Raw genomic sequence first — 7,024 nt, forward strand, 5'->3', positions numbered from 1 at the left:
CCAAGAGAGCTCTTTTGCACTCCTTCCTAGAACCCTGTTTCATTTGCATCCTGCCAGCTGCTTCTCAATGGTTCTTGAAAGCCCAAAGAGAAAATCTCTATCTCTTACCAGAGCCTTTCCCAAGCCAATGAGAGCTGAAAGGGATCTCTCAAAGGCACGATTATTATAAAAGACATTTCTAGCTCCTCCAATATACCCTCAGCAGGCTGAACCATGTCTCCTTCATGGTGGGGGATGGGGCTCCAAGCCAAGTCAGTAGGGACAGAACCATTTCACCTTCACTGTGGGGTAGCTCAAGGCCATCCAACTGACTTTGCCTCTGGTCACAGAGCAAAGACCACAAGACTTCCCCCTATCAACATGCCTTAAAATAGGAACTTCCCATTCTTTAGCATTCTTATCTACCTAGTCTTTGAGAGGTACACCCACACTGCATCTCTCTGGACACACCTAACTGTACCTGACAAACACATGTCTTTCTAGGTTGTCCTGTTGTGCTAACAATTTGGTTTTCTATGTACAATAATCAAATACCCTGTAACATCAACAACAATAGACAGGGTTTCTCAAGCTTATTTGTCTGTGGGAGGTGTATAGGAGAGTGGTTTTGTGGACTCACATTTCATGTAACACATGAACTAATGGCAAAGCAAGTGTCTTTCAAATACAGTTTTTCTAGACTGGCAAGATGGCTCAGTTGGTGAGGGTGCTTGTCACCGAGCCTTAGAGCCTGAGTTTGATCCCTGAGACCCACCTGGCGGAAGGAGGACTGACACTGTAAGTTGTCCTCTGACTTCTCTAAGCATGCTATATGGCATGCATAGCCACACACACAGGCACACACATGTACGCACAAATTAATTAATTATTATTATTTTTAAATATTTATTTCCTATTATCCACCAGGTCTAATCCTTTCTGCTTCTTTTGCTTTGTTAGTCAGAGAGTGCCCCTTCGTGACCCTTCCCTCTCTCCAGCTGGATCTTCCACAGTCTCCATTTAGTTGCAGCAAATTTGCCATGTCTGGAGCCCTGGTCAGTCTTTCACTAACAGAAAGCGTTAGTGGCTTTGCTGAGTCACTAAACACTTTCTGTGCAGACCTCCTGTTTTGGTGTACATGACAAAGGGCTGTCAGAACGTTAAAAAGAAATACGTAGTCCTGTTCAGTTCTGGGAGAGCCTTACAGTGGTAAAAAGCTAACCTATACCAAGACACAGTCACAGGCTGGGGTTTTATATCTAAAGGGCTTTTCCTGAAGTTTCCTTTTTCTGGTTTTTGGTCAATTATATGCCATGGTTATATAGAAGACCAGTTATAGAGTTCTCCTTCAGCCACCAAAGAAAAATAAAAACAAACAGCAACAACCCCCCCAAAAAATGAGGCCACAAATGCAGCTCAGCTGACAGAGTGCTGACCTAGCAGGCCTGAAACCTTGGGTTCAAGCCCCAGCCTCCATTAACCAGGCATGGTGGCACACACCTGTAATTCTAGTACATAGAGGTGGAGATGGGAAAGGACCAAAACAGGAAAATGGGAGTCCCAACACCCTCGACACACACTGAGAAACACCCAAAAGCGTGTGCAGAGTACAGTGATGCGGGCAGGATTGGTGAGGAGTTCCATTCGGCTGTGAGTACCAGCAGACACTCCTCCATTGGCCATTATGTGCTTCAGTTTCCTCCCGGAGACATTTTTCTATCCCACCAAGGGACCCTTACCTTCTCTTGACATCTGCCTTTGATATCTACCTGCCTGGCCGGGCAGCCCCTATGTACCAGGAAAGCATTCACTGTTTTCAGGAATGTGGGAGGCTGATGTCGTGTATGAAAATACCCTTTTTTTGCCTTCTTTTCAGGTCTAAAGTTAGAGTTTTCCTACTAAACAGCAGTTCCCAACCTCCAAAATAGCAGAGAGGTGAGTACCAGGGGGAGTGAATATACCACCTTCAGCCTCTGTGATCTCTTTCCCAGATCGGCTAGTCTTCCCTGGATAAATTAGAAAATACTGCAGCGTTCTCAAGCTCCACCCAGGAACAAACGGGCCACAGCCCCACCCCTTAGGCATTCCAGAAAAACATGCCCAGGCTAAGTCGGATGAATAGAACAGAAGTGGAGCTTCAGGGTCAGGTGACTGTCACCATGCTGAAAGCACAACTCCTCAGCCAATCAGGAAGGTGGATGAGCAGCGCACAGTTCCTGCTTCTGAGCAGACTGAGAGCCACCTTCCGAGCAGCAAGGGGAACCCCGGAGCTGCAGACTGCTTAGGACAGGAAGGTGTGGGGATAAGCAAACAAGATCAGCACAAAGCACGGTCTGTGTTTCTCTACACCGTACAGAGGTCGTCTGCCTCAGCTCAGTTTTCCATTGACCACTTCTCTGTGACCGTGGTTGGCACTGAGGTGCTGAGTGTGAGGTCGCGACTGACCTTTGCTGAACTTTTTCTTTTCCTGGAGACTCTATACTCAGTGTTAGAGAAGGGTGGAGGCCCCGGATTCTCATTCCAGAACAAGTCCAGACAAATACGATGCATGCTAGTCATGCCTTTATTTAACTGTCGTTTATAGCATCAAATATTTAATGAGTGTATACTAAGTGACAGGTGGTAGATGAGGACCTGGAGCCCCCATGTCATCTACCCCTTCATCTTCCTGAAACCGGATGTGGGCTATGCCGCAAGACAACTCTGACGCAAAGGGATCCTTATACCACAGAAGCCAGGTGTGATGGTGCAGGCTGCAATCCCAGCTCTCAGGAGGTAGAAGCACAAAGATCAGAAGTTGAAGGTAACCGACAGCTATGGTCAGCCTGGGTATATGAATGTGTGTGTAGGGGTGGTGGGGAACTGCCATTTCTTTTAAAAGATACACACACCATACATATATATGTATTATATATATACACACATATATGTATATGTATTATATATACACATATATATGTATATTTGTATGTACATACATACACACACATACATATATATATAAAATGAATGCACACACACATATGAGCTGAGCCCAGGTTCTCTAGAAGAGCAGCCAGTGCCCCATTTCCAGCCCTGGTATTTGAAATAGTCATCATCCCACTGTTTCCCTATAGGAAGACACCCCTCTTCCACCCTCTGCATGTGGTCATGAGAGGGCTGTGATCAAGCCCCAGCCCCCAGCTAGATCTATTCCCCTCTCTGTTCAAAGGTCATTGGTGTCTGCTCAGTCCCCTGAAGGCTATTATGTTGTTAGGAAAGCACGCAAAAGGGCAATATCACAATGCCAGATGAAAACCAGAAGGCCAGGCAGTACCTCAGGGTTTCAGGCTGAGACTTGTATAACAATTCACTCTTGTAGGAAATAATGTTCTTATTCTTGTCTGCATGCAGTGCCCGTGACAACTCTTACTACTTGGGCTGGAGAGATAGAAGAGCGGAGCCCTGGCTGCTCTTTTCGAGAGAAAAGACCTGGGTTTGATTCCCAGTACCCACATGGAGGCTCCCAACTCCATTTCCAAGGGATCTGACGCCTCTGGCCTCTTCAGGCATTATATGCATATAGTATACAGACCTGCACTCAGGCACACATGCATATAGAGAAAATAAAAATAAACAAATACAAAGTTTTGGAAGTCCTACTAGACCCACCTCTTAAAAGTCTCACTGTTCTAGTAGCAGTATACTATGGGTCAGGCTTCCAACCTAGGAATCCTCCAGAAAGCATGTTATATCCAAACCATAGTGCAATCCCTTTAATTCTGTGAGATACCTATATTCTTACAATAGTCTTTTGATTTTTTTCTCTAAAAATTGTAAGAGTTGTTTTATATGGCTTGCCACAGAAGAGCTTTGACTAATATTCCTCGAAGTCTTACAAAAAAATTATCCCAGGATAGCATAACTACTACCAGCCACAGAACTAGGACATCCCCCCCCAAAGAAAATCCCATTGTCCCTTGATTGCAATCATCTCCTCCAGTGTGCAAAAGACATGGGGACCCTGACAGGATAGTGCATGTGTCAGCTTGAAAGGATTAGGAAGCACCTAGATTAGTGAGTGTACTTCCTGGTGTGTCTAGGAGGATATTTCCAGAAAGAATTAACGAGGGGGAGAAATCTCTCTATGATACTATGCTATAAACTTGGGTCCCAAACAAGAAAAAACAAAACAAAACAGAGGAAAGGGAAAAGCCAGTGGTGTAGACATCACCTAGCTGCTTCCCATCACCAGGAAGCACTCTGTTCTGCCATCCCTCCATGATGGGCCGCATTTTTCCTCTCTTAGACTTCTCTTGGGCATTTGGTCACAGCAATGTCAGACCAATACACTTTTGTCTGCTTATGTTCAATCAGCTCCAGGCTGAAGCATCTGGGCAGCTCTCACCCTCACCTCCTACCCCCACCCCTGACTCTTCCACCCCCCTCCCCCACCACCAACCACCACCTATCCCCGGTTTCCAGTGGCAACAGTGTCTCTTTCTACTTCATGGTTTGCCTCAGCTCAGTTTGCCTCAAGTAGGATGTCCTCTGGGAATCCCTGAATGCTTGGGCTGCATTGACCCACACTACGGCTGAGTAGACCGGTGTTTGTTTTAGCATTTTAGGACATCCCTCTGGGAGCCCAACCGGGAAGTATTTTTAATTGGAGTTACAGATGACCTAGGACAGAGTTCTAAAGGAAGCTAAGGGAGGCAAATCCACACAGGACCAAAACCACCCATGAGAAATCAGGGAATGGAGTAATGGCTCAGTGGGCCACTGAAAATAGTCACTGGACAAGTGCAAAACCAGAGTTTGGATCCTAGAACCCACAGAACCAAAAGCTAGTGTAGCTACATGCATACTTGTAATCCCAGCACTGTTGAGGGCAGAAACAGGAGAATTACCAGGGCTTCCTGGTTCCCCTCCCAGCCCCAGGTTCAGTGAGAACTGTGCCTCAAGGGAATAAGATGGAGTGTGACAGAGCTGGACACCAGATGTCCTCCGGCCTCTGCACACCCACATGCATATGCACCCACAAATTTAACCAAAGAAAAAGTTGTGACTTAGCTATTGCTCTATGCTGTTGTAAAACACCAAGGTAATTTATAAGAGAAAGTTTACTTGGGGGCTCATAGTTTCTGAGGGTTAGAGTGTCTTGCCAGCATGACAGGGAGCAAGGCATCAGGCAAGCAGGCATAGTACTGGAGCAGTAGCTGAGAGCTTACATCTTACCTATAAGCAAGAGGCAGAGAGACGTTAGGAATGGCATAGGCTTTTGAAACCTCAATTTCTTGCACCCAGTAGCATACATCTTCCAGCGAGGCCACACCTCCTAGTCCTTTCCAAACAGTTTCAACCATTGAGAACCAAGCATTCAACTGTATGGGTCTTTGGGGGTCATCCTCATTCAAAACACCAGAAGATAGAGTCCCCAGCATCCAACTTTGACAAGGTATGGACTCTTGTCATGCAGAGAAGCTCATCAAAAACTCAGTATCCAAAGTATTTACTGGCAGCTGATCCTATAAGTACCCAGTGTCTGCACATACTGTAAGGACTCCAGAATGAAAGCATGCATCACCATAAACCACACTGTAGGGCAGCTAAAGCACCAAGAACCATTCTCATCAGTTACGGGATGGAGGGAACTTTCCTAAATCAACCAAGGACCAACTTTACAAGGAGGCCTTTGCATGGGAGCAGCATCAGGCCTGGTATGCTAATGCTTTTTCAAGAGCCTCCCTTTTACCTTCAATTCTTTGTTTCTTGTAGGCTGAGTTTTGCTTAATCAGTGTATTTGTTAGTTTTTTTGTTGACCTAAAACAAACTGTAGCCACTCTTAACTGGTGAACCTTCTCTCCAATTCCAGAACCTGGGTTTTGTATGTGTATGGTTCTACTAGTCTTTGCAAACCAACTCGCTTTCTTTGTTTTATCTTTGTTTTTTTTTCCTTTTAAAAGCAGTTTACACAAGACCCCCTTGTGTATTTTTATTCAACTCTAATATGAGTAGTTTCTCCAAGAAATTTTTCTTTAGTAGAGACCTAGTATTTAGCATCTATAACATAGGTGTTAAGGCACTTACTCTTAGGCAGTGTTGGCACTTGCTTTTCATCCCAGCACTTGGGAGACTGAGGCAGTCGGATCTCTGTGCGTTTGAGGCCAGTCTGGTTTACTGAGCCAATTTCGTGACAGCCAGGGCTACACAAAACAACAATAACAATAAAAATGTACTTAATCTTAATTTTTAAATGGTGGTGGTAGCAAAAAATAGTGTTTTAACATTGTACAAAGCTGAATTTTTGTAAGGCAGCTTAGGAAGAATTCACAAAAAAATTAACTACATCAGACTCCATAGGAGTCAGGTCCAAGAATTTTATAAAGTTTCATTGGAAATCCAACTACAGCCAAGACTGAATCTCACCCATAAAGGTTAAAGAGGGTGTCCTTTGTCCCTCCTCAAGCTCATCAGAGCTGACACTGAGTGGGACATTGGTAGACTCATCTGTACATGAATAAAAAATCTAAAGGTTTGGATTATTTTCTTAAATATACTTTCTTCAGCCCAATTTCATATTCCCCCTTTTCTTTCCTTTCTGTACATATATCCAGTTGTATTTATAAGTTCTATGCTAAGCAATGCTCTGTCTCCGTTCCAACAAACTGTCTCCCACAGCTCAAATTTTTGTCTTGATTTTCATCTTCCAGTCCGTGCTTCACTCTCAAGCCCTACATCCGGTTCTGATCTCTCCCCGGTTTCTTTACTTGGAACTCCAAAAGACTTCAGCTCTCACCTGAATAAAATACTTCAACAACCACCTTGGCCATCAGCGTTCCTGAGATGGCCGTGCCAATCGTGTCCTGAGGGAGCCCTCACTCTCTCACATTGTTGCACAGTGTTGAGCAGGGCTTAGTGAGGGGTGCCAGTTGATTGCAGGGAGCAAGCCTTCCTTGGGTTCTCTGAGAATAGATATGATGCTATGGGGCTAGCTGCTGACGGGGTGGAAGAGAATTAAAGGCAGAAAACTCAGGGAGAGATGAAAAGACCAAAGCTCCTGGCG

Source organism: Rattus rattus, chromosome 6, assembly GCF_011064425.1.
Source record: "Rattus rattus isolate New Zealand chromosome 6, Rrattus_CSIRO_v1, whole genome shotgun sequence".
NCBI lineage: Eukaryota > Metazoa > Chordata > Mammalia > Rodentia > Muridae > Rattus > Rattus rattus.